General features: G+C 41.0%; 1 long non-coding RNA gene across 1 annotated transcript in view; it reads right to left on the bottom strand.

Moving 5' to 3' along the window:
* LOC122565465 overlaps positions 1–22,338 on the bottom strand; it is a 46,237-nt gene extending 23,899 nt beyond the window's left edge. The window contains exons 1-2 of the long non-coding RNA XR_006316186.1: positions 22,271–22,338; positions 21,564–21,675 (exon numbers count right to left, since the gene is read on the bottom strand). This is a non-coding gene — a long non-coding RNA (uncharacterized LOC122565465). The remainder of the gene's footprint in view (positions 1–21,563; positions 21,676–22,270) is intronic.
* Positions 22,339–23,135: the final 797 nt, after the last annotated feature.

Below are 23,135 nucleotides of genomic sequence, written 5' to 3'. Positions count from 1 at the left end.
GATCCATGTTGGTACCAACAGCTGGGGTAAAACAAAAGAAATGTGGTCCTGAAACAGGAATATGTAGAGTTAGGCAGTGGAATAAAGAGGAAGACTACTAATGTTGTAACCTCCGGATTACTTCCGGTCTCACGTGCTATTGAGCATAGGAATAGGAAAATAGGTAAAATGTACACATGGCTAAAGGGATGGTTTTGGAGGGAGGGCTTTAGGTTTTTGGATCATTGGGACACTTTCTGATGTAGGTGGGATCTGCACAATCTAGACGGGTATCATCTGAACCAGAATGAGTCCACTATCCTTGCTGGGAGGTTTGCTCTTGCTGTTGAGAGGTTTCAAACTGAATTGGCAAAGAATGGGGCACAGTGTAGATATAAAGGCAGGAGGAAGGTCCAATCAGATATAGAAGGGATGGTAGGACGGTCCAGAGGGGTTGAGAAGACATAGGCAAGATAACGCACATGGGACATCAAGAAAGCTAAATTGTATCCATTTTAATGCAAAGCGATTAACTGGTAAAGCAGATAAACCTAAGAGTGTTGACTAATACATGGGTAATATAATATTGTTGCAGTTACATGGTTAAAGGGAGGACAGGACTGGCTGCTCAACATTCCAGGGTATGAAAGTTTTAGTCACTATTGGGGCAGGGGGAGTAAGAGAGATGGGGAAATTGCATTATTGATAAAGGAAACCATCATTGCAGTCATGAGAGAAAATGCCCATCTATGAGTTTGGTTTAAAGCTCAGCCATTGTGAGAGTTAATATCTTTTTGGAGAACTAATGTACACTCAAGCCGAGTGGATATGGAAGCAGTAAATTAAATGCTAGAAAATGGATGCTACTTTATGTAACATATCAGTCAGTGACACTGATGGCACATAATTTATAGTGTATGCCAATTACAGCCCAGTTTATTATTCACCCTAACATTTAGGTATGCCTTGAAAGGGCTGAAACAAGCAGGTAACAAAATGTTTGTGATGATATGAGTAGATGAACCTACCCTCTCATACTCTATTTTCAGAGTCTGACCTGAACATGTCCAGATAGGGTAATATGGTCAAGGCTAACAACTCAGTGTTCATTTAACAGTTTATTGAAGCATGATAGCATGCAATTGCTAGCACACTGTCCCTTTAAATTTCAACCATTACTCACCAATACCTTAATCCTTTAACTCATCTTAATGTGAAATAACAATCACTCCTATGGCTACTCAGGAAGTCTCTTCCATCTATGTGATGGGTGTGGTTAGTATAATAAGTGACTCCCTCTATCCTTAAGTGCAAGGTATGAATATCATATAATACAAAATCACACAATGACACTTGTTAATATAAATTACCCACACCATTCCTTAAACAATGTTCAAAATTCATAACCTGCGAATGGGTGTTTCAATGGATAATATTCTCGGCCTATCAGTATCATCAGGTTGATCAGTAGGTTTACCCTTCTGGAAGAGTTTCAGATTAAACTTGCAATGGTTGCAGAGACTGTGGAGGAACATCAGTTATTTTATAAACATAATTAACACCTTGGCCAGAGAGATTCACTGGTCAAGACAGTTAAACCTGGACAAACACATATCATTGTATGATCTGACTACAGTGACAATACTATGGTTTTAACTGGTGAATTGTCCCATTTTATTTTGTGAAGAAGGGTTGAGACAGAGTTGTCAAGCAGTTTGCTCAAAGCCAATAGAGTAAACAATTGGTGAGGCCTTAAGATTTTTTTAAAGTTGGAACAATACAAGCAGCTTGAATGGGTGGGGCCAAGCTCACACGGAACCAGGATTTTTAGTTTTAGCTTTCTTCAGTTGCTGATGTTGTGAAGCTGGATGTGGAAGCTCTTTTTCGTCTCTCTGTTACAGCTAAAAACTGGGGTTCTCTTCCTGCTGCTGGAATTGCATGTGAGACAATCTATTTTACTGCATTTGTCTTTGCCAAGGGTATGTTTATGGGATGTTACTATCTTGGAACAGTAAATTAGTAGCAGTTAATGTATATGTTATTTTGCTCTGCATTTCAATAGTTACAGTTCAGCCAATTATTTTCTTTTCTTTTTATTTTGTCTGTATTTTAACTGCAGTATATGCATGAAGTGTGTTTTGCTTTAACCTGGTAGATTAACCAATTGAATTGCATTTTGAATGCCACTTATCTTTAAAATAAGAAAAAAATAGGGTCCAGTCTATCATCTTAATATATTTTTAGGGTGTTGGGTCTGGTCTATAACAAATTGGATGCTGTTGTTGAGATCAAGATCTCGAATTCCAGGTTGGGTTTAAGATTATTGGACTCAATGACAGTGAGTGATAAGTGTTTTTTTTTGTTGCATTCAATCGGCTGTTGCATTCAATTGTTTTAAATAGGGTGTGCCTTATATATTAATGGTTGTTTCAGTCACTAAGAGTTTAATGGGATGGAAGAAGTCACTTTGGGATTTTAACAGAAAGTGAGCAAGGCAAAGCTTTTGGATCAGCTACAGCTGGAGGTGGGGTTGCCTTTATCTATGCCAAAAGGGGATGTAATTTCAGCAATAGCGTGAGATTTATGATTGCCGGAAATGCCATTGGCATCATTGGAAATGGCTAAAATTTAATTGCAAATGAAGCAGCTTGAACATGAAAAGGAAATGAAACAGTTTGAATTATCATTGAGAGCAGAAGAAAAGCAGAAAGACAGAATAATGCAAGCAGAGGAAAAAAGAAAAGGAAATAATAGCCCTAACAAAACAAAAACAAAAGGAATGGAAGGCCTGAGTAGAAGAAAGAGAGAAAGAGAGAGTTTTTGAACAAAAGAATGTAAAGCTGATCAGGGGTTAGTTGAGAAGCAAGTGCCAGATCTCTTTTAAGAATTCAAAGAAGTCTGGTTCTGGATGTTTGGAATCGCTGTTATTCCCTTTTGGGATCCAGACGAACTGCTTTTTAACTGCTCCAAAGGAATCAAGTAGGTAAAAACAATGACTGCAGATGCTGGGAACCAGATTCTGGATGAGTGGTGCTCATTCAGGCAGCATCAGAGGAGCAGTAAAATCGACGTTTCGGGCAAAAGCCCTTCATCAGGAATAAAGGCAGAGAGCCTGAAGAGTGGAGAGATAAACTAGAGGAGGGTGGGGTGCGGAGAAAGTAGCATAGTGTACAATAGGTGAGTGGGGCCCCACCCTCCTCTAGCTTATCTCTCTACGCTTCAGGCTCTCTGCCTTTATTTCTGATGAAGGGCTTTTGCCCGAAATGTTGATTTTACTGCTCCTCTGATGCTGCCTGAATTGCTGTGCTCTTCCAGCACCACTAATCCAGAATCCAATGGAATCAAGGTAGCTCCATGAAACTGTTGCACGTTCACTGATTATGGTCCTGAACAGCTTTTTGAGAGCTTGCCCTATAATTCAATAATGCTAAATACAGCCTGCTCTGTGACTGGCTGCTCCACAGGGCTAATGTTCTCTGCTTGGGCACTTTGGCACAGCTGTATGAGGCAGGCAGTCTGCTGGCATCTAGGTCCCAACATCTCCTCAAAGGCCAATGGGGTAGAGTAGGGGTGCGGCATGGCAACTTGGGACTGTGTCAGAAAATCAGCACTGAACACTTATTTCTGTTTTATACCCTGGTCCCACCTCCTCAAGGGATCTAAAATCCTGTAATTCTTTAAAAGTTCTTGATGATTTGAGTTATCATTTGGATGTTTTTTATTGCCTTCAACAAACTTTTTTTCTCTCATCAAGCCTTTGTTGACTCGAGTATGAAAATCTCTAACTATTAGTAAATTATAAAACTAAATTCCATTAAAAAAGAAAAGCTAGTTGTTTTACAAGTAGGACTTCACTTAAGCTTTATTTTGATTAGATTAGATTCCCCACAGTGTGGAAACAGGCTCTTCGGCCCAACCAGTCCACACCAACCTTCCGAAGAGTGACCCACCCAGACCCATTTCCCCTCGGACTAATGCACCTAACACTATGGGCAATTGAGCATGGCCAATTTACCTGACTTGCACATCTTTGGACTGTGGGAGGAAATCCACCCAGACACAGGGAGAACGTGCAAACTCCACACAGACAGTCGCCCAAGGCTAGAATCGAATCTGGGACCGTGGTGCTGTGAGGCAGCAGTGCTAACCACTGAGCCACCATGCCACCCAATTTTATTTTATTTCTTTTCACAATATGATGGAAGATATTCCACACGTGTTCCTCTATAAGGTACTTCACTTACTGAAGCAATAGTAAATTTGATTTGGAGTTTATATAATTTATCGTGTTAAGTTTATTATCTTTCCAAATGTCCTTGCTTAAGATAAATGTATTTTGTATATCTTTCAAAAGGTTTCTTAGTCTTTACTTTTTTAATTCACGGAAGTGGATATCTATGGTTGGGCCAGCATTTGTTGCCCAACCCTCTTTGGCAGTTGGCTCCAACACGTGCACAATTAAAGCCTGGCTACTTACATTCCTGACAAACCTCAAAGAGCAGCAATTAAAGTAACATTAGAGAAGACTGACTACACAAGAGTGATCTAGACCGAGTCTGAGTTAGCAGATGCATTAGGAAAGTGACAAACTGATTCAATCCTGCTACTTTGCTCCTGAAATCACCAAGCTGCATTGCTCATTCAAATTGCCTAGAACTACATATGTTTTAAAAAAGTAAGTAATCGTAGAGGAACGAAAGGCCATTTATCTTACACAACCATGCTATATTCACCAGTTCATGTACAGCTGTCATTTTAATGGAAAAGCCTCAATTTACTGTATCACTTAAGAGATGCTAATAACCACAGATAAAAAAAATTACAATTCCAGGAAGATTTAACTGCACAACATTCTGAATTCTGAATATATTTGAGCAAATATTCTTGATATTACCCTCTATTACCATAAATTCAACCATAACTAGCTGTACTCTGTTAATAAAGTTGTCATTGTGCCATCTAGATGATTTGTTTTTCAACTCTGCTGGCATCTATCCCTATCATCCTCTATCCTATTAACCACAGATTCACTTGTTCTTTTCTAACTGAACAAAAGCCTATCTTAAACTACTTTATTTAGATGTAATTCATCATGTGGTACAGGCTCTTGGTGAGTGGTTTGGAGGAGAATTTTCAGGTGATGGTGTTCTAATGCCCTTGTCCTTCTAGTTGGAAGTGGTCATGGGTTTGGAAGGCACTGTCTATGGATCTTGGGTGAATTTCTGTCATGCTGCTCTCACACACTGCTGTCACTGAGCATCGGTCATAAAGGGAGTGGATGTGGTGCCAAACATGTGGGCTGCTTTGCCCTAGATGTTGTCAAGCTTCTTAAATGTTGTTGTGCCCCAGAAGGAAGTCTTCCTCACACTCCCATAACACCTTCCCATTCAATCCCAGAATGTGTCCATTTACCTCTGCCATCCTCACCATCCAAGATCCCAGGTACACCTTCCAGATGATGCAGCAATTTACCGGTGCTTCATTCAATCCAGTCTACTGCATTCACTGTTCACAATGTGGTCTCCTCTATGTTAGGGGGACAAAACATAGGCTGGGTGACTACTTTGCAGAACACCTGTACTCTGTCCAGAAAAATGACCCTGAGCTCCCAGCTGCCTGCCATTTCATCACACCACTGTGTTCCCATGGCTACGGTTCTGTTGCAGGCCTGCTGCACTGTTCCAGTGAGCCTTCGGGCAAGCTCAAATAACAACATCTCATTTTCTGCTTGGAGACTCTACAGCTTCTAGCACTCAACATTGAGTTCAATAACTTTAGAGCCTGATTCCATCCTTCTGTGTTTCTTACCCACACTCCCATCCCCCCACCTCGCCAGTCATCTAATGACATGGGTTGCATTTAGCACTACCTGATAAAGGTCTCCGGCCTGAAACGTCAATTCTTCTTTTCCAGCAGCACACTCTCAACTCTGATCTCCAGCATCTGCAGACCTCACTGACTTTTAGCACTGTCAGCCATTCCCATGTCCTCCTTGGCCCATCATCACATTATATGGGTTGCATTCAACGCAGCTAATCTATTTCTCACTCTTTGCTCTTATTATCACTTATTCAGCTTTTATTCTGTCCTGGTCTGCTTATCGAGAATATCCTTGTTTACCCAAATCTTTCATAATTCTCTCTCTCTGGGCTTCATCTATACCTATCTGCTCACCTTCCCATCACTGCCACTACCCCACCCCATTCCAGATTCAGCATAGGGCGGCATGGTGGCTCAGTGGATAGCAGTGCCAGAGACCCAGATTCGATACCCACCTCGAGTGACTGTCTGTGTGGAGTTTGCACATTCCCCCTGTGTCTGTGTGGGTTTCCTCTAGGCACTCCGGTTTCCTCCCACAATCCAAAGATGTGCAGGTTTGGTGAATTGGCTATGCTAAATTGCCCGTAGTGTTAGTTGCATTAATCAAGGGTAAATATAGGGTTGGGGAATGGGTCTGAGTGGGTTACTCTTTGGAAGGTTGGTGTGGACTTGTTGGGGTGAAGGGCCTGTTTCCAATCTGTACAGAATCTAATCTATAAACACTACTTTTTCTTAGATGATAACAGTTCTGATGAAGAGTCAAAACATTAATTCTGTTTCTTTCTGTTCTTGTTTTAGAATTCATATTAGTTCTGTATATGTTTCTTGAAGTTGAAGTCATTCGGTACTGTCACCCAGCAGTAGAAACACTCAGAAAAATTGGAAAGGGCAGTTTTCTTACAGCAAATGTTCAGAAAAATAATCACCTTTTTTAGGGTACCAGATTCCTGGAAATAAAGGTCAAGCATTTTCTTCCAACATTGCATTATGGAACCTGCCAGGACTTCTCCGCACTGGATTGTCTCCAACATCAGTTTCTTCTCCAACCCAGGCCAATCCACAATTCTTGAAAGCATTTCACATTTTTTTCTGTAAATAACTGAGTTTCGGACATCTGGAGCCGGTAGACAGGTTATGCTATCCGACAGTTATGACAGCTCAGCAGGATCTTATTCTAATGCTCGGGGTTTCATTTAATAGTTTGACTGGCCAATGTCAATAGGCACTGGTAGAATTTGTTCTGTCTTCTCGAAGAAAACTCTATAACAAAATAGTACCACAACAATTCTTCTACATTTGTCCCAAGAATCTTAATTTATACTTTTTAGTCTGATGTTTTGTACATCTCAACTGCCATATCGAGATGTGCATGACATGGCAGTAAAAGGGAAATTATATAATGTTATGACAAAGTATGCTTAAAAATTCTATTGCAAACACTAGGTAAACTGAAAATACATTAAAAACACTGTGTATTTTTAACGTGATACTACACAGGGGAAATTTTACAATTGGCATAAGCTAGACTTATTGCTGGCAGGAAATGTCTATCTATTTTCTGGTCTCAGTGATACAAGTCCCACATGAATATCTAAATTTGTCACTGATGGTATTGCAGTATTGTAACCATATCAGCTTTTCATCTCAAGTATTCAGAACAGACAGTAATTACTGGTGCCCTACTCATATGAATGCTGAATGTAAAATGGCAGGGATCTGTTGATGTTATTAGAATGCTAGACTGTGCCAACACCATCACTCTAAACATAGGAATCATAAGGGTAAAGTTTCCTCTAGTGCAGACTGTGGGCAGCTGGCTAACTTCAGATACTGCAACATTAAGAACAAATCGACATAAGAAATAAGAGCAAGAATAGACAACTTCCCCTTTGATCCTGATCTGATTTTCAATAAAGTTATGGCTAGTCTTCTACAATGCTTCCGCTATCTTGCTCTGTCCTCATACCACTTTATTTCCATAGAATCCAAAGATCTCTTGACCTTTTTCTTCAATACACTCAACAAGCAAACAACCAAGGCTTTCTGGACTAGAGGGTCCCAAAGATCCACAGCCTCTTGAGTGCAGTAATTTCCTTCCGAAATGAGGACCTTTTTTATAGACTGTGGTCCCCAGGTTCGAGAACCAGGGCGAGCATTTTCACAGCATCTATCATTTCAAGCACCATATGGAGTTTATATATTTTAATTTGATTGTATCATATTCTTCTAAATGCTGGGTAATATAGACTTAGTCTATACAATGTCTCCTCATAAGATAATTCCCTCATCCTAGCAAGTAGTCTTATAAATGTTTATTACAATCCCTCTTGGTCCTTCCCTGAGTGATGGGACCAAAACTGCATTTCAAGCCAAGACATAATGGAGCCTGCATAAATGTAAGACATCTTTATTCTTACACACTAACCCCTTTGTAACAAAAACAAACATGCCATTTGTCTTCTTAATTGCTTGCTGTGCTAAAATGTTCAATTTCTGTGATTCCTGGATAAAGACATATAGGTCCCTTTGAAAGCAAACATTTTCTTATGTTGTGCTCTTTTTGTGTGTACATCACATTATTCAAACAGTACCCAGCTTTAAATTTTTCTACCAAAGTGGATAACCACCAACTTCATTATATAGTATCCCATCTTCCAAACATCTTGTCCAATCACCCACTCTGTCTATATCTCTCTGCATTCTGGATTAGTGGTGCTGGAAGAGCACAGCAGTTCAGGCAGCATCCAAGGAGCAGCGAAATCGACGTTTCGGGCAAAAGCCCTTCATCAGGAATTTGCCCGAAACGTCGATTTCGCTGGTCCTTGGATGCTGCCTGAACTGCTGTGCTCTTCTAGCACCACTAATCCAGAATCTGGTTTCCAGCATCTGCAGTCATTGTTTTTACCTTTATATCTATCTGCATCCCATTGCTGCTTATTTTTGCATTCAATTTGCTCAACAAACTTAAACATGTGACACTGTAAATATCCAAGGCTCAAATACAGATCCATACGGTACCCCATTACCTTTACACTACCAACCTGAAGTCATGTTTATTTCTATTCTGCGTTTTGTCCATGATTCAAATTTCAATCCATTCTAATATAATATCCCTTCTCCCAAAAATCTTAATTTTGTGCAAAAGTCTATTGTTGTAGCGCTTTATTGAACTTTTTTTTTTGTAAATTCAAATACACAACATTTGTCAACACAGCCAGGCTGAAAAGGATAACCCAAAATTCGAAGGGGGCACGTTTTGGAGTGCTGGAGTTCCAGGTTGATATTATGGAGTTTGTAGGTTCATGTATGTTCCCTTAGCTGCACAGAAATACTCTTCAACTTACATAAAAGCAAACTTCTGCTGATGCTAGGGGTCTGAAATAGGAACAAAAGATGTTGGAAACGCTTAGGAGATGTTTCTACATTTGCTGATGATTGAAGCTACATAGGAATTCAACTGCCAGGACACAAATAGACTACAAATAGATGTAGACAGCTTAAATGAGTTGAAAATGTGTTGCTGGAAAAGCGCAACAGGTCAGGCAGCATCCAAGGAACAGGAGAATCGACGTTTCGGGCATAAGCCCTTCTTCAGGAATGAGGGGGGAGGGGAAATGAGGGAACTGGAGAAATCTGAGTTCATCCCTTGTGGTTGGAGGGTTCCTAGGTGGAAGATGAGGCGCTCTTCCTCCAACCGTCGTGTTGCTATGGTCTGGCGATGGAGGAGTCCAAGGACCTGCATGTCCTTGGTGGAGTGGGAGGGGGAGTTGAAGTGTTGAGCCACGGGTGGTTGGGTTGGTTGGTCCACACCTCTGGGACACCCGGACCAACAGGCCGCCTACTTGCGGAACGTTTCAGAGAACACCTCTGGGACACCCGGACCAACCAACTCCTGTTCCTTGGATGCTGCCTGACCTGCTGCGCTTTTCCAGCAACACATTTTCAGCTCTGATCTCCAGCATCTGCAGTCCTCACTTTCTCCTCGAAGGTTAAATGAGTTGGCAACAAGATAACATATAGTGTATAATTTAAGGATATATGAGGCTATTCATTTTGGTCATAAGAATAGAAATGGCTATTTTTTTTAAAAGACATGAAACTTGTAAATATTGATGTTCAGGGAGACTTTGATTTGATTTTACAAGGAATGCAGAAGTTTAGTATACCGATACAGCACACAATTAGGAAAGCCTTTTGCCTTTATTTTTGCCATTATTGTAAGGGGATCAGAGTACAAAAGTAAGGAAGTTTTGCTACAATTGTACGGACATTCATGGGACCAAACCTGTATGCAATTTTAGTCTCCATATTAAAGCAAAGAATGGAGGCAAAATAACAAAGGTTCACTAGGTTGGTCCCTTAGATGGAAGATTTGCCCCATGAGATGAAGCTGAGTATGTTGGGTTTATATTCTCACAGGTTTGTAAGGATGAGAAAAGGTCACACTGAATTGTGCAAAATTATAGAGGTGAGATGTTGTTTCCCCAAGTTGGAAAATCTAGAATGTCGGTTGGGGGGGAGGGGGGGGGTCAATTAAGATAGATGAGAGTTTTATCACTCAAAAAGTTATTTATTTATCCCAGAGACTTATGTATGCATCATCACAAATTGATTTAAGACTGAGCAGGGCATATTTTTCTCTTGCAGAGAATCAAGGAATTTGTGGGGCAGGTGAAAAGCTGACTTGATTGTCAAGATCAGCCATGATCATATTGAATGGTGGAGCAGTCTCAATGAGCCATGTAGTCTTTCCTGCTTCTCTGAATTATGTTCTTTTGTTCCTACAATCTGGCAGCATTTATGAAGCGGGAAACAGAATTAATGTTTCATCATGGTTCAGTTTCTCTTCCTGACCTGCTGTGTTTTTCCAGCAACACATTTTCAGCTCAGTTTCTCTTTCCACAGATACCATCTGATCTACTGGATATTTCTAGTAATTTCTGTTCTATTACAGGAAAAAAAAACATACCTTTGCTTTACTCTTAGGCTTGCTTCACCCATGCTGTCCTACAAATGAATATCAGGTCCGACATACATCATAGGAAAGTAATATTCATATTAAAAGGGAATGTTGCCTTACTCAGGCAAGTGTTCTGGACATGTTGTGATAGTTGCAAGGAAAGGTTGTTTTGGTCACAGCAATGATGTGAATGGGACATTCAGCTTTTCTTCACAAGTATAAGGCCACTATAACAAAACTTTTATCATTTGGTGAGACATCAAAACCTGACTCACAATATCTCATCAACTTCATGTGGAATTATTTACTTATACATATGTGATGGAAGAACAGTCTTGCCTCTCAAGTACTCTAAGAGTGCATTCCTACTACTACGTTAGCTTTACATTGACACTAACCTGGTTTGGCGACGTAAAGGGACAATGGTCTAAATCAATTTGAATAAAAAGTGAAGTATGAAAACATCCGTATGGGAAACTTTTTCATGTCATTGATGCTCTTGAATCTCTGACCCAAATTTTTGCTGAATCAGAAGTGCTCAAAATGACAGTAGAAACTCAATTCTAGATGTCCCGCCCCTGAAACTGGCACTCACTCTTTTCACTTGATGTGGAAAGTTCTTAAAATATCCAAGGCTCACAGAAGCTTCAGCTTATTTAAAATTGCAGCTGTGTGGACTCTGAAGTAATTTTTATCATTGGGGCTTCTGATATACAATTTGTGGACTTTATACAATCGTGGAAAATATCTAAACCTACCAGTATTATTTGGAAAGGTCAAGTAGTCCATTGGGAGAGGTCAGATAGAATTTGGGATTAACAGTTGAAGTTAATGTGTGTAAACTGTGGATAAGCTCTGTGGGAATGTCAAGCTGTTGACTCATTTAAACACCCTGCCGTTTAATGTTTGAAAATAATTAAACATCCCCTGTTATTCTCAGCTGAAAAAAAATTACTGATTGCAAATTGAAGGAATGTTCATTTGGATAGGCCTGAGACCTATCACGATAGGATTAGTGCTGCTTGATTGTTTCCACCGCCTATCACTATTATATTGGAATGCTTGTACTTTCACAGTTTGATCAACAGCACAAAGTAGCTCCAAAGAGATTACCTATCTTTGGGGCTATGAATATAGATATTTGTTTTGATAAAGGATTGAGTACATGAAAGAATTTTTTGTCATAGGAGATTATGTGTTTGAATTGATTTAAATATAAAAATGATATTTACTAACAGGAAATTTTAAAAACTATTTTGAAATCTATAATCAATACAAATTTTATTTTATTTAAATATGGTTCCTGATGTCAGCACATGGCAGATATTTATTGAGTTAAAATGGAGGATGTAAGGGCAAAGGATGATAGATGTTGGTTTCTGATTTGGTATTATGTTGGCATGGAGGGTAAGAATAGATGTGGGAGTGAATGGGGAGAATGTGGCAGAATGAGTTTGAATGGATGGCACATGGAAAGTATGGGGATGACAGGTAATGAGTTGTCAGGGATGGGAGATATTTTGTTTCATTCCATTATTTTTCCTGTAACCTGTATAGAAACTGGTTTTTAAATAATACACTTCAGCACTCTCCAGTCCTGTAGCTGCCTGAACACTGTTTCTGGCAATTAGCTCCCACCAATCCAAAAATCCATCCATTTGGGTCACTTTCTCGAAAGTCAGTAAATTTCCTGATTGCACATTCAACTCAGAAGTAAAAGCCTTGTGACTGATTTCAGTCTGCGATTGTACGCTTACTGCAAGCTCAGCATAAAGCCTAGGTACTTCACACTAATTCTCCTGTTACAATGTAAATGCTACCTAAATTATTATCCACAAAATAGAGTGCACAGAATATCATAGATGAATGCATCATTCATCATTCTCTGCACACAATTCAATTATGTTAAATTTTAGAAAAAGTCTTAATCTCCATCGTGTTCCTATGTGCATAAACATCATAAATGTGCAAATTTTGTAACGCTACATTAAAAGTATACTTGAATGCGTCACAGTGATGTTAGCGGCAGTGTTTATTTGACGAATGTCTCAATCGATGCAGTACTTGCACAAATGGTGAATTTCTCCATCGTACATTGATGCATTTGTTCTGAGTGTAAGGCTCCCAGACAATATGCATGTCATATCAGTCTTACACTTCACAATGTGTAGGTGGTAATTATACTGAACACATTCCTTTCTTCAAAGGGGGAAACTGAACCTGGTTACTGCTGTTAGACAAAGTAACTAAGTGGGTGGAATTATAAATTGAAACACTAACTTTAAAACTGAACTCAGTAGTGAAAGGCTGATTGTCAATTGTTCTGGGAACAGTGCATGGTAAGATGAGGCAGAAATTGGATGAGCGAAAAACTATTGGGGCTTGATAGGTAATTAATCAGGTGAGTCGAGAGTGTGGTGCTGGAAAAACACAGCAGATCAGGCAGCATCCGAGGAGCAGGAAAATCGACATTTCGGGCAAAAGCCCTTCATCAGGATCTAAAGATCTGCATCTTCATTAGATTTAAAGAAGTTCTGCTTTACCTTTCCATGGGGAGCAGTTGTACCTAAAGTAACTATTTATCTGATCAAATACAATTGTACTTATTGCTATCATAGAATAAATATAAAATCCTTTTTTGTTACCTTATAACAGTGTATCCGTTGAGGATACTTTATGGTGGTGTATTTTCTAACATTAATCACTAACAAGCTTCAAGGTAAAGTAACAATAAAGAGAATAAGTGATGGCAAATTAGAGAAGTGGACATGAGGAATGTCGGATGAGCCATGATCCAATTGAATGGTGGAGCAGGCTCATGGGGCCCAATGCCTTTCTCTTATTCATATTTTTTAAGCTCCTGTGGTGGAACTAGATTAGATTGCTTGAGGTAATTTGCTGATTACCGTTAGAAAATACACCACCATGAAGTATCCTCAAAGGATATTGAATAAAAACATAAACTCTAAATAAAGGCAACACTTTTTCTGACACTCCACATTACTGACAGTGCTCGCCATGCAACAAATGGATTAATGGAAAATTCATTATCCCAGTAAATGGCATCAAAGTAGGAATCTTATTGATGGGGCAGAGTATCAGGAGATGCTACCCTTTCTCTGAGAAACAATTGTCAAGAGTTTTATCAGTGATGGGTGACACCAATGTGACAATGGCAGAGTGGGGCTTCTCTCCAGATGATAAATGAATGAGTTTTTCAAATACTCTGAGTTAAAATCTTTTGGCAGCCTCCAATCAAAGTTTTGTGTGGTGCATGGAGCCCAAACAATAATGAGAAAAATGCCACAGAACATTTATGAAATAAACTAATTGAGATGTGAACCTATGAAACATGGGAATGTATTTTCTTGAAACTAAAATTGAATTTCTCATAAAAGAAGTTTTGAGATTAGTTGATTGTCAGACAAGGAAAGAAGAACCTTGAAAAATAGCAAATGTCCAATACTAAGAGGAAAAAAAAACTGTCAGTGGCAATACAAGATATTGTCATGCAGTACTCTAAGATGTCACTGATGCTGCCAGAAGGCCAGACTGGATTAGATAAGATTAGTGTGGAGTCAAGTCAAGTTCAAAAGGCTTCAAACATATTGGAGATTTTGTGCACTGAAATGAAACAATGAGAAAATGTTACAAAAATATTCTCTGCATATATGTCAATGAATATGTAGTACAATGTATGTCCATAGACAGCAATGCACTAATTGCCTTATTATACAACACATTTCTACATTATCTAGAATTAAAAGTAAAAAAAACTTTCATGCTTAATGAATTAAAATTATGTTTTCATCTCCATTTCAAAAATAAAAGCACATGCTGCTGCTTTGTATCTTTTGAAGTACTTTATCTGTTTATACACTGGGATGGATAAGATGAACCTGTTGCTATGGCAATCTGTCTTTCTTTTCTTTACTACCACTAATGGCAGTATCATTACTATCTTGGCTTCCCCTCTTTTGAATGTTTAATGACCATCAAGGAAATATGCACTTGTTTCATTTATTTCAGTTCTGGCTCGCTTGTGCTCTTGAATTAATTTAAAGTTGGAGTGCCATAATACAAAGGTTTAAGCAGAGCACTTAATTAGAAGAGTTTTCTTGAACATCAGTAAATACAGTCTTATCTGGCCATCAATTTGGCCAAAAATGCATCAAAGGGATGAAAATCCTTACTACTCCTGTTATATATTTGGTGCAAATCTAATGGAAAAAAGCAATGATATCAGGGCTCAGTATTGCTGGGTCACAACTTTCTTTGTCTGTGTCACTATTTTTTTTGAGACAAAGGTTTCTTCCAACCCAAAATAAAATAGCCTTCATCAGGAAGGGAAATTTCCACACTGGTTCCTGGTGTTGCCTTTGGTGAAACATGAGTGGCTCATGAAAGGAGATACATCAGATATCACAAGCACAAGCCTGGACCATGGCATTAACCCTCAAAGAATTTAAGTTACCTGATTTTTTTTTTCACAGCACCCTGATTTAGAGGTCACTATTGCATGATGTTTCCAAATGGAAAATCACCAACATCACTTGGCCAGCCTGAGCAGCCTTAACAACATATTACCATCTACCTTGGGGCCCCAAGAACAAACATCTGCATGATGTCTTAGTGGTTAACACTGCTGTCTTGCAGTGCCAGGCACACGGGATTGATTCCACCCTCGGCCGAGTATGTGGAGTTTGCACATTCTTCCTGTGTCTGCGTGAGTTTCTTCTGGGTGCTCCGCTTTCCTCCCACAGTTCAAATACTTGCAAATTAGTTGGATTGGCCGTACTAAGTTGCCAGTAATGTCTAGGGAAGTACAGGCTAGGTGGACTAGCCAATGGAAATGCAAGCTTACGGGGATATGGTGGAGGCAGGGGTCTGAGTGGAAAAGTGTGGCCTTGGAAAAACACAGCAGGTCAGGCAGCATCCAAGGAGGAGGAAAGTCGATGTTTCTGGCATAAGTCCTTCATCAGGAATGTGGAGGGGGAAGGGGGCTGAGAGATAAATAGGGGGGTAGGGAAGTAGGGATGGGGGTGGTGGTTGGGGGACGGTGGGTGGGAAGGCGATAGGTGGATGCAAATTGGGGGGATAATTCTGATAGGTCAGTCGGAAAAGTGGAGCAGATAACTGAGAAAGAAGGTGGACAGGTAGGACAGGTCAAGAGGGCAGTGCCAAGTTGGAGGGTTGGATCTGCGCCATTTCAGACCCCAGCACCAATGTTATATTTCCTTCCCAATGCCTATCTGTGTTCTGCAGAGACTATTCCCTCTGTGCCTCCCTCATTAGGCCCACGCCCTCCCACCAACTCATCCTCCATTCCTGGCAACATTCCTTGCCACCACACAAGGTGTAAAACCCGTGCACAAAGCTCCCCTCTCACCTCCATCCAAGGCCTGAAAGGATCACTTCAAATCCAGCAGAGATTTTCCTGCACATCCACCCACCTCATCTACTGTGTCCATTGCTCTCGATGTCGTCTCCTCTACATTGGGGAGGCAGAATGCCAACTTGCAGAACATTTCAAGGAACATCTCTGGGACACATGCACCAAAAAACTCCACCACCTATGCCTGACCACTTCAACTCCCACTCCCATTTCCCCAATGACATGCAAGACCTGGGCCTCCTCCAATGCCAAATCAAAGTCACTCACTAACTGGAGGAAGAACACCTTATCTTCCACCTCAGAATTCTATAACCACAAGGCATCAGCATCGACTTTATCAGTTTCTAAATCTCCCCTCCCCCCACCTTATCCCAGATCCAACTCTCCAACTCAGCATTGCCCTCTTGACCCGATCTACCTGTCCACCTTCCTTCCCACCTAACTGCTCCACCCTGCTCACTGACCTATCACAATCGCCCCGAACTATATCCACCTATCGCCTTCCCACCCACCTTCCCCCAGCCCCAGTCCCAACCCCACTCCCCAATTCATCTCTCAGCTACCTCCCCCCTCCTCCACATTCCTAAAGACGGTATTCTTCCCAAAACCCCTATGCTCCTTGGATGCTGCCTGACCTGTGATGCTTTTCCAGCGCAAAACTTTTCAACTTTGACTCTCCAGCATCCACAGTCTGCAGTGTCTCCTGGGGGCTGGGGTCTGGACGGAATGCTGTTCAGCGGGTCATAGAACATAGAACATTACAGCTCAGTACAGGCCCTTCAGCCCTCAATGTTGCACCAACCTGTGAAACCAATCTGAAGCCCATCTAACCGACACTATTCCATTCTCGTCCATATGCCTATCCAATGACCATTTAAATGCCCTTAATGTTGGCGAGTCTACTACTGTTGCAGGCAATATCTATCACCCCTCAATTTAAAGCTATGTCCCCTTGTGCTCGCCATCACCATCCAAGGAAAAAGGCTCTCACTGTCCAACATATCCAACCCTCTGATTATCTTATATGTTTCAATTAAGTTAACCTTCTTCTCTCTAACAAAAACAGCCTCAAGGTCGACAGCCTTTCCTCATAAGACCTTCCTTCACAGCCTAGTAAATCGCCTCTGAACCCTTTCCAAAGCTTCCACATCCTTCTGATAATGCAGTGACCAGAACTGTACGCAATACTCCAAGTGTGGCCACACCAGAGTTTTGTACAGCTACAGCATGACATCATGGTTTTGAAACTCAATCCTTCTACCAATAAAAGCTAACACACTATATGCCTTCTTAACAACCCTATCAACCTGGGTGGCAACTTTCAAGGATCTATGTATATGGACACTGAGATCTCTCTGCTCATCCACACTACCAAGAATCTTACCATTAGCCCAGTACTCTGCATTCCTGTTATTACTTCCAGAGTGAATCACCTCACACTTTTCTGCATTAAACTCCATTTGCCACCACTCAGCCAAGCTCTGCAGCTTATCTATGTCCCTATGCAACCTACAACATCCTTCAGTACTATCCACAAATGCACTGACCTTCGTATCATCTATAAATTTACTAACCCATTCTTCTATGCACTCATCCAGACTATTTATAAAAATGAGAAACAGCAGTGGACACAAAACAGATCCTTGCAGTACCCCACTAGTAACTGAACTCCGGAATGAATATTTCCCATCAACCACCACCCTCTGTCTTCTTTCAGCTAGCCAATTTCTGATCCAAACTGTTAAACCACCTTCCATCTCATGCCTCCATATTTTGTGCAATAGCCTACAATGGGGAACCTTATCAAATGCCTTACTGAAATGCATATACACCACATCAACTGTTTTACCCTCATCCATCTGTATGGTCACCTTCTCAAAAAACTCAATAAGGCATGTGAGGCAGAATCTACCCTTCACCAAACCATGTTGACTGTTCCTAATCAATTTATTCATTTCTAGATGCTTATAAATCCTACCTTTTATAACCCTTTCCAACACTTTACCCACAGCCTAAGTAAGGCCTACAGTCTATAATTTCCAGGGTTATTTCTATTGGCATTCTTGAACAAGGGAAAAACATTTGCTGTCCTCCAGTCTTCTGGCACTATTCCTGTAGACAATGACATAAAGATCAAAGCCAAAGGCTCAGCAATCTCCTCCCTGGCTTCCCAGAGAATACTAGGATAAACCCCATCTGGCCCAGGGGACATCTATTTTTGCACTTTCCAGACTTGCTAACACCCCCTCCTAATGCACTTCAATCCCATTTAGTCTAGTAGCCTGTACCTCAGTATTCTCCTCGACCACATTGTATTTTCTAGTGTGAATACTGACAAAATGTATTCATTTAGCACTTCCTCTATCTCCTCTGACTCCACGCACAACTTCCCACTACTATGTTTGATTGACCCTAATCTTACTGTAGTCATTCTTTTATTCCTGATATACCTACAGAAAGCCTTAGGGATTTCCTTGATGCTATCCGTCAAAGACTTCTCATGTCCCCTCCTGACTCTTCTTAGCTCCCTATTTTGGTCTTTCCTGGATAACTTGTAACTCTCAAGCCCCCTAACTGAGCCATCACATCTCATCTTAACATAAGCCTTCTTCTTCCTCTTGACAAGAGATTCAACTTCTTTAGTAAACCATGGCTCCTGCGTTCGACAACTTCCTCCCTGCCTGACCGGTACATACTTATCAAGGATCTACAGTAGCTGTTCCTTGAATAAGCTCCACATTTCAACTGCACCCATCCCCTGCAATTTCCTACCCCATCCTATGCATCCTAAATCTTGCCTAATCGCATCGTAATTGTCTTTCCCACAGCTATAACTTTTGTCCTGTGGTATATACCTATCCTTTTCCATCACTAAAGTAAACATAACTGAATAGTGGTCATTATCACCAAAGTGGAGAAAGTGAGGTCTGCAGATGCTGGAGATCAGAGTTGGAAATGTGTTGCTGGAAAAGCCGCGCAGGTCAGGCAGCATCCAGGGAACAGGAGAATCGACGTTTCGGGCATAAGCCCTTCCTGAAGAAGGGCTTATGCCCGAAACGTCGATTCTCCTGTTCCCTGGATGCTGCCTGACCTGCTGCGCTTTTCCAGCAACACATTATCACCAAAGTGCCCACCTACCTCCAAATCTAACCCCTGGCCAGGTTCATTACCCAGTACCAAATCTATTGTGGCCTCGCCCTTTGTTGGCCTGTCTACATACTGTGTCAGGAAACCATCCTGCACACATTGGACAAAAACTGATCCATCTAAAGTACATGAACTATAGTATTCCCAATCAGTGTTTGGCGAGTTAAAATCCCCCATAACAACTATTCTGTCACTCTCGCTCCTGTCAAGGATCATTTTTGCTATCCTCTCCTCTACATCTCTGGCACTATTTAGAGGGTGACAGAAAACTCCCAACAGGGTGACCTCTCCTTTCCTGTTTCTAATCTTGGGGCAGCACGATGGCACAGTGGTTAGCACTGCTGCCTCACAGCATCAGAGACCCAGATTCAATTCCCGCCTCAGGCGACTGAATGTGTGGAGTTTGCACGTTCTCCCCGTGTCTGTGTGGGTTTCCTCCGGGTGCTCCGGTTTCCTCCCACAGTCCAAAGATGTGCAGGTCAGGTGAATTGGCCATGCTAAATTGCCCGTAGTGTTAGGTAAGGGGTAAATGTAGGGGTATGGATGGGTTGCGCTTCGGCGCGTCGGTGTGGACTTGTTGGGCCGAAGGGCCTGTTTCCATACTGTAATGTAATCTAATGTAATGTAATCTAATCTAATCTAATCTCAGCCCATTATACCTCAGTAAATGAGTCCTCAAACGTCCTTTCTGCAACCGTAATACTGTCCTTGACTAACAGTGCCGCAACAGCCCTTCGTTTACCAGTTTCTCTATTCTTACTGAAACACTTAAATCCTGGAACCCGCAATAACCATTCCTATCCCTGCTCTACCCATGTCTATGAAATGGCCACAACATCGAAATCCCAGGTATCAACACATGCTGCAAGTTCATCTGCCTTATTCCAGATGCTCCTGGCATTGAAGTAGACATACTTCAAACCAACTTCTTGCTTGCCAGTGCCTTCTTGCAATCTTGAAATCTTAGTTCTGACTTTACACAATCTCCTGTATACTCAAACTACAAATTTGGTTCCCATCCCCCTGCTGAATTAATTTAAACCCACCTGAAGAGGATTAGCAAATCTCCACCCCAGGACATTGGTACCTCTCTGGTTCAGGTGAAGATCATCCTGTTTGTAGAGGTCCCACCTACCCCAGAAAGAGCCCCAGTTATCCAGGAATCCAAAACCCTCCCTCCTGCACCATTCCTGTAGCCACGTGTTCAACTCCTCTCTCTCCCTATTCCTCACCTGCCTAGCACGTGGCATGGGCAAGAAACCAGAGACAACAACTCTGTTTGTTCTCACTCTAAGCTTTCACCCTAGCTCCCTGAACTTCTGCCTTAAATCCCCATCTCACTTCCTACCTATGTCATTGGTGCCTATGTGAATCACGACTTGGGGCTGCTCCCCCTCTCCCTCAAGGATCCCGAATACACGATCAGAGACATCATGAACTCTTGCACCTGGGAGGCAACACACCAACCATGAGTCTCTCGCATTCCCACAGAATCTCCTATCTGTCCCTCTAACAATGGAGTCCCCAATGAATAATGCTGTGCTCTTCTTCCCCCTTCCCTTCTGAGCAACAGGAACAGATTCTGTGCAAGAGACCTGTGCCCCGTTGCTTACCCCTGGTAAGTTTCCTCCCACCACCACCCCCGCTCCCCCGCCCACCCCCCCACCCCCTCCCAAAACAGTATACTTGTTGTTGAGGGGAACGGCCACAGGGGTTCCCTGCACTGCCTGCCGGTTCCCTTCCCATACCCTGGTGGTAACCCAACTACCTTCTTCTTGTACCTGAGGAATGACTACGTCCTTGTTACTCTTCTCAATAACCTCCTCTGCCTCCCAAATGATCCGAAGTTCATCCAGCTCCAGCTTCAGTTCCCTAAACGCAGTTTCGAGGAGCTGGAGTTGGGTGCACTTCCCACACATGCAGTCAGCAGGGACACTACTGGTGGCCTTTACCTCCCACATTCTGCAGGAGCAACATTCAACTGCCCTAACCTCCATTCCCACTATTCTAAATTTCGAACGAGACCACTGAAAACTAAATAAAACAAAACTACTCATCTTACCAATCCGGTGCACAAAAACTTTTATTTTGTTTAGAGGAGAGGATGGGTGGCAGATACTAGCCGAATAATGTTTCAGGTGAAGCAACCATCCAAATATAAAGCCTCACTTACCCAGCACTCCTGTGTCTGCTCCTGCTCAGTGTGCGCTCCACCTGTATATGAGGTAAGCTGTTATATCTTTTAAATCTTTTAAAATTTACCTTCCCGTTGAGCCTCTGGTCCTCGTTGTCACTCCTCCCACTCCAACTGCTGCCAAAAAAATGGTGTGGGCTCGATGGGCTGAAGGGCCTGCTTCCATACTGTAGGGGGTCTCTGAAGAAGATCAAAATAAGGAAATCTTTTCCTAGATTTGGTAAGGCTTTCAATGTCAAGGACATAGGTTAGCGGTACATGAAAGGTCATCAGATTTTGGGTCCCAGTACATTCCTTCCAACAAACATTGGTATCAACAAATTGTATTAACTCAAATACATTTAAAAATTATATTTTTTGAGGAAGACATTCTTTAGTGAGTAAGAAATTAAGGTTTGAATACATGAGCATTATCAACCCAACATATGTATCACTTGATGTGAAAGAAATTACTTCCCTTGAAGGGATTCACTGCATAAAATCCATATCAAACACATTTACATATAAAATACAGTCTGCAGTAACATGTAAATGTAGAAGATGTCTTCATTAAGCATTAATAACTGCTTTTTTTCATTTAGCCTTGGAATTTTTTTCTTTCAAATAGTCACATAACTACTGTAACACATCCTAAAACAGTGTATTTATGCATCAGGGAAACTTGGCTTTATATTCATTTCAAAAAAATTACAATGCTTTGTTATTTTTGGAGAAAGGCACTTTAAAGATGGTAATGAAATGAATTGTATTGACAGTTTCTTTTTTAATAGCTTACCAATAAAGGGCAAATTGACATCACGCCAACATTTCCCCAACAGTATTCATGCTTATGATGGCTTGGCCTGTGCCCAAATGACACACAGAAAACAAACATAGTCAATATACTATTTAGATCATGCAGCTGTTTCCTTACAAATTATAGGATAACATAGATAAGTGGTACAAGCACAATACAGATAGAATGCAAAAATTACCCTTGTTCAAAGAAATGATGCCACTTGAAATTTCTGGATCACAGAGACTAATTATTTATTAGTGTATGATTCAATAAAGAAGCATACGTGGATGAAAGTGATTACTAGTTTAAATGATATCCCTTTGTGTCTCTCATTTTTGTAATGTCAAGAAGTTCCAATGTTAAAAATTAAATTTGATAATGTTCTGGTTTTATTTGTAAACTCCCTCCACGAATTGTCCACAGTAGAGAAGAAATAAATCACAAAGTGTATGGATATAGCCAACTGTGGCCTTCACAGACAAAAGCACATCTGATCTTACTTTAACTGGTGATTTTTACTTTCAGTACAGGCAGTAACCTGACAATCATGGTTTGGCTACACAGTATACAACTTGCCCAATGTTCCTTTGCTTTGAAGTTAATGGATTATTAACAACCAACCATTTCAACTTCTGCCAAAAGTTAAAATTACACCACGTCCATTCTTTTTATTACAAGTGACTTCAAGTATTGAATAGAAATATGGAGTGAGGAGGGTGTGATCATTCTAAGCATTTTTTTAATATCATTGTTCCAATATGAATGCATTTCTTAGGTTTACTTAGTGGTTTATGATATCTGAACTGCTGTGTGAAATTATTGTCTTGTGATTACACTCATGTATTAGCTGTGAAAGAAATGG

This window comes from Chiloscyllium plagiosum, chromosome 2 (genome assembly GCF_004010195.1).
Source record: "Chiloscyllium plagiosum isolate BGI_BamShark_2017 chromosome 2, ASM401019v2, whole genome shotgun sequence".
Taxonomy (NCBI): domain Eukaryota; kingdom Metazoa; phylum Chordata; class Chondrichthyes; order Orectolobiformes; family Hemiscylliidae; genus Chiloscyllium; species Chiloscyllium plagiosum.
This window is presented reverse-complemented; position numbering and strand designations above follow the sequence as displayed.